This window comes from Bombina bombina, chromosome 1 (assembly GCF_027579735.1).
Source record: "Bombina bombina isolate aBomBom1 chromosome 1, aBomBom1.pri, whole genome shotgun sequence".
In the NCBI taxonomy this organism is placed as follows: Eukaryota; Metazoa; Chordata; class Amphibia; order Anura; family Bombinatoridae; genus Bombina; species Bombina bombina.
The window spans coordinates 1,137,287,437-1,137,300,707 of record NC_069499.1 but is presented as its reverse complement, the minus strand read 5'-3'; positions in this window follow the sequence as shown (position 1 = coordinate 1,137,300,707).

Here is a 13,271-nt window from a genome sequence, read left to right as displayed (position 1 = left end):
GGAGTTACAGCGTACCGTCGCAACAGTGTCTCCTTAACTAGTCATACTGTGTCACTTCCTCAGCACCCAGAGTACGAAAGGCTTCCAGGGCTCGCCCGGATAGTTTCCCAGACAATATCGTGGGCCACTCTCTGTTGGGAATCTGGTGCAGGGCACATTGCCTTTCGAAGTCCGCCAAATATTCATCAATCCCTGTCTCGCTCTCTAGGAAGGGTCGAAATGCCGCATAGGGTATCTTGGGCCTCCCAGCATTTTCGACAGGGATGATTACCTGCGGGGCTTCAGCATTGCGGTGTGCATTCGCTAGGTTGAGTTCGTGGGCTCGAGTCTCTCGTATATCCTCGTCTGCCTCTGCCATCAACTGCTGTACCAATTCCATGGAGGGGTTCGGCCCGTATAATGAGAGCCTTTCCCGAACAATCCTGGTTTTTTCGTCACTAATCGTGGTCGGTGTTTCCGCCATTGTGAAGCTCTGATCCAGTTCGGTCAATTCTGCGATCAGCTCTCTCCTCGGCCGGTTGCTGGCGTACCCCCCTCTGCTTTCAAGTAAATCCTTTTGGGTTGTACGCTTCAATTTTTCGTAAGCGCTCTCCATCCGTTCTGTACCTCTCCTAGGAAATCCAGGAAAATCCCGCCGCTGCCGCCAAATGTTACGGTTACCCTTAGTCTCGCTGAGAGATGGACCGCTTAGTAGCCTGGATCCCTATTGCTAAAGAGGGGAGAAGCTGCTTTCCATAGTATTCTATATGAGTCTCGCAAATATAGAATAATCTCCCTTAGCTGCAGTACCGCTAGGATACCCTTCTGCCCACAAAAACGAGTCAACGCTGTGATTGAGGGTCAAACAAGAACTCAGGACTGGGATGCCCAGCCTGCTTTTTATTAAGGTTACATGCACACAGGGCCACTCCCAGGGGGAGAGGGGGGGAAGCACAAAATCCCCCATCACACATTTAGATAGAGAGCACTGTCCTTTGACAGGCCACAATAGGATTACAGTACTTAAGATAACAAGTTTACAAGTTCATCTTATCAATTAGCAGTCTGGCTCCAGAGGTGATTAGACAATAGTTTCTAAAAGCTGAAAAAAAAGAGTTAACTCTTTATGAAATGATACTTGTTACGGTTTTCTTGGAGCCCTTCTTAGGCGCTGGCTTGCTGGTTCAGGCATTGCTGCTGGGAAATAAGCTCTTCACAACAAAATAACTAATGCTTCTGTAACATGTATGTCTTCCTATAAGCAATAAACACTAGATATGTAGTCTAGAGCCCATAGGTTATATAGGTACTGTGCCTTTAATATGTATTGTCACTGTGACTTTCTATGTGACAACTATGTCTAAAACTTTACAGTCACACCTTAGAGCTTAGAGAGACTAGATCATTAGCATTCATTACTCATTACCTACAAGGTTGTCTAAATTATCCGCTGTTTGCCATTACGACCACTAGCTAACGTGACAATATGCCTGTAAGAGTAACTATATCACGATAAGTTCCCAAGTCAGCTATGTTCAGCTTATAGTAGTAGCTTATAATGAGTTATGTGTTGTTATTTTTTTTATTTTATTTTTTATTCGTTTTTTATTATTGAGGATACAACAAAATAACACACAATCCACAAATACATCCATTTGTCTTGACATTAGTAGGAAGATTTAAAAGACACAGTAACACACTAAGTATGAGCAAATATTACATATATCTTTCACATGTCAAAGATAAGGCAGTCTTACTGGATAGATGCATTATGGATCCGTTGATTGTAACTTATAGCATATCACTTTAACCTGTTAGCTTGCACGTATCCCTCAATATTTTATATTATTTTCAACGAACAACAATTCTAACTCTAAACACTAACCTAACAAAATCTAACTACGCAAAAGGTGGAATGCCTATGCCCTAATTACCTCCCCTTGGATCTAAGGTATAGAGAGTGCACAAAAGCATGTACCCTCGCATTCCACACGCCAAACGGTGCATGTTCATCTCCACTAGGAAAACAGCTGTTACCCTGAATGGGTATGTAATTTAGGTGTAGGTTTTGGGTGTTTCAGCAGTTTATGCACCCTCAGCCAGGCTACAAGGGGGTCCTTGTATAGAGGGTTGTTTTTTATGTGTTGGGGCAGATCCCTCCACTGACAATAGGGAAGGTATGCCAAGCTACATGAATTAATCACATTTTCCTCCAGCTGTCTATCACAGAAGTGCTCTGTGCCCAGTTGCCAGTCCAACACCAGTCTTATCAAAGTCGCCCAATTATAATATTGGATATGTGGTAGGCCCAGACCTCCATTCACGAAGGAGGAATATAGTTTATGGGTCGCAATTCTGGGTTTTTTCCCTTTCCAAAGAAAGTGGCTCACAGTTCTATCTAGTCTCCTTATATCTCCCCTATTCATAAGGAAAGGTAACATTAGTAAGGTATAGAGAACCTTAGGCAGCAGGGACTATGTGTTATTTTTTATGTATGTTGATGTTCCATGGTTTGCTTGTTGTGAGTTTTGATAACTATTACTTAGCTTACTAATGTGATTATATTTATGGGCTGTGATATAGAAGGGTTACTGCTTAAAAGGTTTGTATGTTTCTATAAACATTCCCTTACATTCGTTTTACTGAGTGCAAGGTCTCTGCAAATTCTACTGGGGGAACATCTAAGATATATATTTATTTTTGTAAAATTTTTAACACCCCTATATTTAGTCAAAGCAAAAATAACATAACATTTACCAACTGCAGATTTTTTCATGACGTGATATAGCACAATTATCAGCAGGATGGATATGCCTCATAATAATTATTTTAATTGCCCTATTAGTCAATCCAGCAGACCAAATTATTATCCTAATATTGTTCAGTAACTCTGAGTTTTTCTTAATGAATGTCTAGTCTGGTTGGTAACTCTGGGCCCAAATCTACCTATTTTATCCTACATTTGCTAATGCTCTTGAATTTTATAAATAAGCCCTATGGACACACATATATATATATATATATATATATATATACACTAATATATTAAACTGGTGAGGTTTAACGCTTGTTGCTAATCAGCTTCTCCTCTAATAGCTCAAATTGGCTTCTCAGTCTGCGGCCGGGACAGTGAGGTAGTCATTTTGTTTTTCTGTGAGGTATATGTATATATCTATATTCCAGCAAACCTATGGAGATGTAATGGATGCTAGTAAAGCCTAGATCATAAGTATCTTTTTTTTAATACTAAACTAGAATAAGTACTCCCATGTACACTTTACTTTGCACTATTTACTAAATGTATGAGCACTTTAGTCAGGATTCAGACTTTACAGTTCTCATTATGTAGAGGGCAGCATTTATAAAGTACAATAATCTGAGCTAATGTTATGCAGCCCTACATACATGTCTCTGTGTCTATCTTTTACTATTCAATAGTGTGTTTGATATATCTCCTCCATTACTTTGAGTTCAATATATTATCTTAGGTCAAAGAGTGACCTCTTGATTCATAGGAGAGAAACACATATTTTATCTTTTTTTTTCTAAAATCTAACTGGTTGATTCATCTGTTTTATGGGCTCCAAAAGTGGCCCCACATAGAAGTGGGAGTAAGAAAACAGAGGCTTTCACTTTATTTTGCAGAGTTTAACATGATGTATGCTTTATCCTATTCTAGTTAGTGTGTGAAACTTATATTTGTCATGATGCCTTAATCTACTTTTCTTTCTATACCTGTATATATGGTAACGTGATTATTGCTCTGATCGGAGTTTTTATTATTGTTTAACATGATGTATGCTTTATCCTATTCTAGTTAGTGTGTGAAACTTATATTTGTCATGATGCCTTAATCTACTTTTCTTTCTATACCTGTATATATGGTAACGTGATTATTGCTCTGATCGGAGTTTGTATTATTGTTTAACATGTTGTATGCTTTATCCTATTCTAGTTAATGTGTGAAACTTATATTTGTCATGATGCCTTAATCTACTTTTCTTTCTATACCTGTATATATGGTAACGTGATTATTGCTCTGATCGGAGTTTGTATTATTGTTTAACATGATGTATGCTTTATCCTATTCTAGTTAGTGTGTGAAACTTATATTTGTCATGATGCCTTAATCTACTTTTCTTTCTATACCTGTATATATGGTAACGTGGTTATTGCTCTGATCGGAGTTTGTATTATTGTACACTTTTTGCCGCAATAAAAATGATAATTCAAAAAACAAACAAAATAAACCCAACACAAAGCTGAGCTGCTAGAATTTTTGAGCCAAGAGTGGCATAAAATCACCCAACAGCAACATGAAACAGGTGGAGAGCACGCCAAGACACATGAGAGTTGTGTTTGAAAAACAAAAATGATGCTTACCTGATAAATGTATTTATTTCTTGACAAGGTGAGTCCACGGATCATCATTAATTACTGTTGGGAATATCACTCCTGGCCAGCAGGAGGAGGCAAAGAGCACCACAGCAGAGCTGTTAAGTATCACTTCACTCCCCTTCCCACAAACCCCAGTCGCTGTTTTCGGCGAGCAAGGGGCATCAAGCTCTATTCAGAGCTTGATAATTCGGCCCCTTAGTGAGATTTTTTTTATCTTCCTCACTCCTCTAATTTTATCTCCGCTGAAACTGCACAATTAAGCCTCAGGAATACTGTGGCATTTTGTCAGATGTATTAAAATATTGTGTGAAAATTTTTCTTTTAACATTCGGATTCTGGACTGTAATATGTTATAACATGTCTATTGACCTCTGTAGTGGAGGAATATGCTAAATTATCCCTGTGGTATTTTCTGTTCCATAAACTGTTCCCTAAATGTAATAAACATGTCAATAATTGAATTGTCCTCCCAGCTCTCACCAGATCACATACTACTATCAACATTTTTTTAATATGTACACAACATGTTTAAACTGGCAAGGATGCGCTTAAAGGGACAGTCAACACCAGAATTTGTGTTGTTTAAAAAGATAGATAATCCCTTTATTGCCCATTCCCCAGTTTTGCATAACCAACAATGTTATAATAATATACGTTTTTACCTCTGTAATTACCTTGTATTTAAGTCTCTGCAAACTGTCCCCTTATTTCAGTTCTTTTGACAGACTTGCATTTTAGCCAATCAGTGCTGACTCCTAGGTAACTTCACGTGCATGAGCTCAATATTATCTATATAAACATATGAACTAACGCCCTCGCTCTGTGAAAAACTGTCAAAATGCATTCAGATTAGAGGCGGACTTCAAGGTCTAAAAAATTAGCATATGAGCCTACCTAGGTTTAGCTTTCAACTAAGAATACCAAGAGAACAAAGCAAACTTTGTGATAAAAGTAAATTGGAAAGTTGTTTAAAATTACATGCCCAATTTGACTGTCCCTTTAACAAAGGAAAACATTATCTTAAAGGAACATTAAACCCAAAATGTTTCTTTGATGATTCAGATAGACAATACACTTTTAAACAACTTTCTAATTTACTTCTATTATCTAATTTGCTTAATTCTCCTGATATTCGTTCCTGAAAAGCATATTTAGATAGGCTCAGTAGCTTCTGATTGGTGGCTGCACATATTTGCCTCATGTGATTGGCTCAACCATGTGCATTGCTATTTCTTTAACAAAGGATATCTAAAAATGAAACAAATTAGATAATAGAAGTAAATTGGAATGTTGTTTAAAATTTTATTCTCTGTATGAATCATGAAATAAAAATATTGAGTTTAATGACTTTAAAGGACATGTAACTCAATTTTTTTTTCTTCCATGATATAGGTAGAACATACAATTTTAAACAACTTCCCAGTTTACTTCTATTATCGAATTTGTTTCATTCTCTTAGTATCATTTGTTGAAGGAGCAGCAATGCACTACTGGTTTCTAACTGAACACATGGTGAGCTGACAATCAGTATATATATATATGCAGCCACCAATCAGTAGCTAAAACTTAGGTTCTTTGCTGCTCCTGAGCTTAATAAGATAAACCTTTCAGCAAAGGATAACAAGATAAGGAAGAAAATTAAATAACAGAAGTAAATTGGAAAGTTGTTTTTAAATTGTATGATTTGTCTAAATCATAAGTGTCTAATTCTGACATTACTGTCGCTTTAATGATTGCTCACTGGCTGATAACCAGATCTTGCACTGCTTTACTTGTGGACAGTGTGTGTACACACCTCACAAGCATAACAACATTTATAAAAAAAATTGGTAAAGGAACAAAGAAACGTGACAAAAAATGACAATGACTCCCTTTAGCTTGTATGATATTCTACTGATTCACAGCTTTTGCTTATTGTAACAATTGTTTTTACTGCCTAAAGTGAAGGTTAAGTTACCTGTTTCTCTATCCTGAATTATATTCTTTGACCAAAATTATTATGAGTTTCATTCATCATCTCTTACACAATTATCGATTTAAGAAGTTATCGCCGTAATAAATATTTCTAGCTTATCCGATTCAACCCGTTTTCTAATTATTTTTTTTAACTCCTGATCACGTTCTCCTAACATCCAATTGAAATTCTGGCCGTTAGGCGGCTGTCGATCCACATCACCCGCCTCCTTTTTAAACTGCGCATGCGTTACTTTGATATTCTCCATCTTTGACTGGATGTGCGCTCCCGCTTTGCACAAGCGTAATCGATCTCATTAGGACTACCCACATGACGTATCAGTGTTTGTTAGAAGACTATCGCTGTACTACGCATGTACGGTTTAACGCATGCGCAATGGTGTGGGATATTGTAGACTATCGCATACGCAGAAGTTGATGAGATCGACAATTCATGCATGAGCAGTATAAGCGAAGGTTGTGCACGCGATTGGGAGATACGTATAGAGCGGGTGGGACCGCTCTATACCTCACAGCATCGAAAGTCTGGAAATATAGGTGGGGAGGAGCATACACAGAAACGGTAGGAAGATAATAATAAAAAAATAATCATGATATTTATTAAAAACTGAAAAATAAACATAGCGATCAGCTTGTTATATTAAAAATGGATGCATTCATGTCTTCAGATAGAGTAAAATTAACCTTCAATTAAGCAAAACTAATGTACTTGGTATTGACCGCACAGCTAACAGCAAAGGCAGTGAAGACAAACCCCATTGTAAGAAAAAAATGTAATGGCAAAGAAATAAATGTGAAATTCTAAAGAATAACGTTTATTATGCTGTACTATGGTTTAAAGGGATGTTCCTATTGTGTTCTTTTCTGTGTAAAAAAGTCTCAGATTGTATGAATGTGCTTTGTTTTTTTGAAAAATTGATGTTCTGTACTTTTTAAAAAAAAAAAAAAGAAAAAAAGGGAGTTGTCCCTATCATCCAGTGAGCAACAGCTGTACATAAACATGAACATCCTATTAGTTTCACTTTTAATTTAAAGTTTTTTACTTAAAATGACAGTAAAGTCATAATTAAATTATTAATTAATTTGTTTCCTTCTCTTGGTATCTTTTATTGAAAAGCATATCTAAGTATTCTCTGGAGCAGCAATGCACTGCTGGGAGCAAGCTGCTAATTGGTGGCCACACATGACCTTTTTTTTTTTTTTGTTAACTGTCAATTGTATGCATAACATTACAGACAGACACATTCTGGGAAGCCGCTAAGGCGGTCCTAAGAGGGGAAATGAAAGCGTATATGTGTGCCAGGAGGAAGAAAGCTATTGCTCAAGAGGTGCATCTTGCTAATCAAGTAAAAAATGCATATAGAAAATACTATAATGCCCCTAGTAATTTTAACTGGAAAAAGTATATTAAAGCCAGGCAAGAAAGGGATATCCTATTAAAACAAACATCTAAAGAAGAAGAGTTAAAGAATAATTTATACAATAGAGGTTTTCATGGATGTTCTGCTAAGTATTTAGCTAAATTGATCCGAAATAGAAAGAGGAAAAATGATATACTGGCTATTAGAGAAGGTAATAATAGATATACAGATCCCGAAGACACTAGTAATCACTTTTATACATATTACCAACAACTATATACAGACATAGAAACTAATAGCATGCAGCAAGATTCATTCTGGTCAAGGATTAATACTCCAAAGATCTCATATTCCAATCTAGCCGCCTTAAATAGACCAATAACTCAAGATGATATAATAAAGGCTATAGAAAAAGCCAAATCAAATAAGGCTGCTGGACCAGATGGTTTACCTGCTGAATTTTTTAAAATCTTGGCTGGAGAGATTAAAGAGACGTTACAAAAACTCTTTAATAGCTATTTCATTTCTAATCATCAAACCTATAAGTACTTTGCAGCAGCTAACATTTCATAGATACTTAAGAAAGATAAGGATCCCAAGGATCTTGCCTCCTATAGACCCATTTCTGCATTGAATACAGACTACAAAATCTTAACTGCTTTTATTGCCTCCAGACTTGCTATCTGTGTCGATAAGATCATACACTCAGATCAAACAGGCTTTATGGCTACAAGGAATTCATCCACAAATATTCATATTAATATATAAATATTAAGTTTTAACATGTATAGATTATATGTGGAATCTAGAAAAAGATGATCAGATTCAACTTAGCTATGATGCAGCTATAGTCACCCTAGATGCTGAAAAAGCCTTTGATTCGATCGTATGGGGACACTTATTTAGGTCTCTTATAGAATTTGATCTATTAATCAACGGAAATCACTCTCCGCATATAATCTTAGGAAGGGGTAAGAGGCAAGGGTGCCCACTATCACCTTTCCTATTCAATATTGTGCTGGAGCCATTAGCAATCTGGCTAAGGGACGCTATTAAAGGAATTAGATTCGGGACCCAGCATCTAAAACTCCTTCTTTATGTGGACGATCTCTTGATATTTTTAGAAAATACATCACAAGAAATTCCAGTAGTTCTTCGAAATTTAAATATATTCAGTTACTTTTCAGGATATAAAATTAATTTTCACAAAAGTGAATTAATGTGAATTAAAAAAAGCAGATCTAGCGTGCTTGACTTTCCCTTTAAAATAACAGAATCACTTAAATATATAGGTATTTATCTCCACCCTAATCCGAATATTTGGTACAAATTAAATATCTATCCTCTTATTCAAAAAATCAAAATGGATTTAGAAACTTGGGTCCCGTTGCCTATTTCCTTGACTGCCCGTGTCAGCTTAATTAAGACAATTATTTTTCTGCACTTATTGTATCCTTTACAGAATTTACCACTACTTATTCACTCTACTGATTTACGCAATTTATATACTATGTTCTCTAGATTTATTTAGAAGAATATGATGCCCCGTATTGCCTTAAAGAAGTTAATGTACCCTTGTGATATGGCCGGACTTGCATTGCCCAATATCGAATTATATAATATTGCTAGTTTGGCTAAAATTGCTATAGACTGGCTAGCAGACTCTAATCTCTTTTCCTCTACGGATATTGAAAGCTATATTATCTATCCTTTTTCTTTGAAAGCTATTTTACATTGTCCTTATAAAAAAATTGCCCTTTAATATTACCGGATTGGTCACCATAACATTTTTTTTAAAAGCTTGGCAGAAGTCATGTGCTCGGTTAGGAATAGATTACTCCTTTTCGGAATTCTTACCTATTATAGGTCATGTTGACTTTACTTCAGGATATAGCCAGACTGTATTTAAATCATAGGCTGAGAAAGGACTTAAATATATACAACAAATAATTTCTGGGGATGGTCTTATCACTACATTTGAAGCTCTCGCTCTACAATTTGACCTTCCCAGAAATAACTTGTTTGCTTATTTCCAGCTAAGACATTATATAAGAAGTCGTAGATCTAATTTGAATCAATGTTTTGTGTGGTCTGATATTAGGATATGTATTTATAAATTCAGGGCTGGTTTATCTTCAATTTCCCTCATGTATGATATAATGCTAAACAAACACAGCCTACTATCTTTGAATAAGACATGTGACTCGTGGTTACGCTATTTTCCAAATTTGGATATTGAAAAGATTAAATTAAGTTGTACTATAGTAAACAAATGCTGAATCTCAAAAAGTTGGAAGGAATTACATTTTAAATTGATAAATAATTATTATATAACGCCTTCCAGGCTATCTAGAATTTCCCCCTCCCAAATAGCCAGTTGTCCTCGTTATTCCCATCCTTAAGCCGGATCTACTTCATATGTTTTGGTACTGCCTGAGAATGGCACAAATGTGGAAGAAAATTGTATTCTGGCTAAATAAACATTATGGCTCAAATATTATATTAGATCCAGATAATATCATATTTTTTAATACTCAAACCACAGACTCTACCCTCCGGTCAAATATATTGAATACAATTATCTTACTAATTAGACATCTAATAGTCAAACATTGGGAAGCAAAATCAGTTCCTTCCTTGTTGCTTATTATTCAAGAAGTACAAAATCAAATAATTTTTTAATCTTTTCATTTAAAATCTGCAAAAGAAAAAATGTTTTCATTTTTTTTTGCTAGACTGGCTACCTATAATCAAATTATATGCATTACATATACAGAAACGTATACTCTCTCCTTTCTTGAGCTCAGCTATGCAGAACTGGTGTTACATGATGAATTTCCCGCTTCATGGATATCTTGCTATAGAGAATTGTCTTAAATATCATAGTATATAGGAGTGAAGTTGGTAATAAGGTACGGGCAGGTGGGCAAGAGAGATGTTTGGGGTATTTATTTTTTTTGCCCTTTTTTTATTTTCACAGAGAAAAAGAGCATATTAATGAAGAAAGTGACGAATATGATGCAAACTATTTTTGTTTCAATATATATTAATGTAGTATTCATAACAGCTCTTATTATTTGCATTCTGTGATTGATGTCACTTTTTTGTTTCCCTCTCGTATTAACAATGTGCCTCCTTGTAACACCCTGTGTGGTGTAAATTAGACGCACATATAGGCCTACTTATCAAGCCGTCAACTTACTTGCATTCAACGGCACCAATACGCTCGCCTAAGATCGCCTAACATCGCGGCCGCGGACCTGAATACGCTCTCCATATTTAACAAAAAAGCTGTCAAAAAGCCGTGCACCAAGTACGGGGCGATGAGCAGCGGACTGTTGTTAACTAACAGTCATCGATCTTGCTGCTCTTCGGCTTTTTCACAGCTTTATTTGTATACTGTCACTAAACACCGCCACTATACTAAACTGTTTAACCCCTATCCCGCTGCTCCCGGACCCCGCCGCAACTAAATAAAGTTATTAACCCCTATCCCGCCGCTTCCAGAGCCCACCGCAACTCTAATAAACTTATTAACCCCTATTCCGCCGCTCCGTGAGCCCACCGCCACCTACATTATGTTATTAACCCCTAATCTTCCGCCCCCTACATTATGTTATTAACCCCTAATCTGCTGCCCCTACACCGCCGCCACCTACATTATGTTATTAACCCCTGCTCCCGGAGCCCACCGCAACTAAATAAAGTTATTAACCCCTAAACCGCCAGCCCCCCACATCGCCATAAACTAAATTAACCTATTAACCCTTAAACCTAACAACCCGCTAACTTTATATTAAATATTAACTCATCCCTATCTTATAATAAATTTAAACTTACCTGTAGAATTAAATTAAACTATATTAAACTAATAATTAATCTACCCTAACTATTATACTAAAATTATACAGGGAGTGCAGAATTATTAGGCAAATGAGTATTTTGACCACATCATCCTCTTTATGCATGTTGTCTTACTCCAAGCTGTATAGGCTCGAAAGCCTACTACCAATTAAGCATATTAGGTGATGTGCATCTCTGTAATGAGAAGGGGTGTGGTCTAATGACATCAACACCCTATATCAGGTGTGCATAATTATTAGGCAGCTTCCTTTCCTTTGACAAAATGGGTCAAAAGAAGGACTTAGGCTCAGAAAAGTAAAAAATAGTGAGATATCTTGCAGAGGGATGCAGCACTCTTAAAATTGCAAAGCTTCTGAAGCGTGATCATCGAACAATCAAGCATTTCATTCAAAATAGTCAACAGGGTCGCAAGAAGCGTGTGGAAAAACCAAGGCGCAAAATAACTGCCCATGAACTGAGAAAAGTCAAGCGTGCAGCTGCCAAGATGCCACTTGCCACCAGTTTGGCCATATTTCAGAGCTGCAACATCACTGGAGTGCCCAAAAGCACAAGGTGTGCAATACTCAGAGACATGGCCAAGGTAAGAAAGGCTGAAAGACGACCACCACTGAACAAGACACACAAGCTGAAACGTCAAGACTGGGCCAAGAAATATCTCAAGACTGATTTTTCTAAGGTTTTATGGACTGATGAAATGAGAGTGAGTCTTGATGGGCCAGATGGATGGGCCCGTGGCTGGATTGGTAAAGGGCAGAGAGCTCCAGTCCGACTCAGACGCCAGCAAGGTGGAGGTGGAGTACTGGTTTGGGCTGGTATCATCAAAGATGAGCTTGTGGGGCCTTTTCGGGTTAAGGATGGAGTCAAGCTAAACTCCCAGTCCTACTGCCAGTTTCTGGAAGACACCTTCTTCAAGCAGTGGTACAGGAAGAAGTCTGCATCCTTCAAGAAAAACATGATTTTCATGCAGGACAATGCTCCATCACACGCGTCCAAGTACTCCACAGCGTGGCTGGCAAGAAAGGGTATAAAAGAAGAAAATCTAATGACATGGCCTCCTTGTTCACCTGATCTGAACCCCATTGAGAACCTGTGGTCCATCATCAAATGTGAGATTTACAAGGAGGGAAAACAGTACACCTCTCTGAACAGTGTCTGGGAGGCTGTGGTTGCTGCTGCACGCAATGTTGATGGTGAACAGATCAAAACACTGACAGAATCCATGGATGGCAGGCTTTTGAGTGTCCTTGCAAAGAAAGGTGGCTATATTGGTCATTGATTTGTTTTTGTTTTGTTTTTGAATGTCAGAAATGTATATTTGTGAATGTTGAGATGTTATATTGGTTTCACTGGTAAAAATAAATAATTGAAATGGGTATATATTTGTTTTTTGTTAAGTTGCCTAATAATTATGCACAGTAATAGTCACCTGCACACACAGATATCCCCCTAAAATAGCTATAACTAAAAACAAACTAAAAACTACTTCCAAAACTATTCAGCTTTGATATTAATGAGTTTTTTGGGTTCATTGAGAACATGGTTGTTGTTCAATAATAAAATTAATCCTCAAAAATACAACTTGCCTAATAATTCTGCACTCCCTGTATTAAACTAATAATTAATCTACCCTAACTGTTATACTAAAATTACAATAAGCTACAAATTAAATTAACTATATTATATATTTAAAAACCT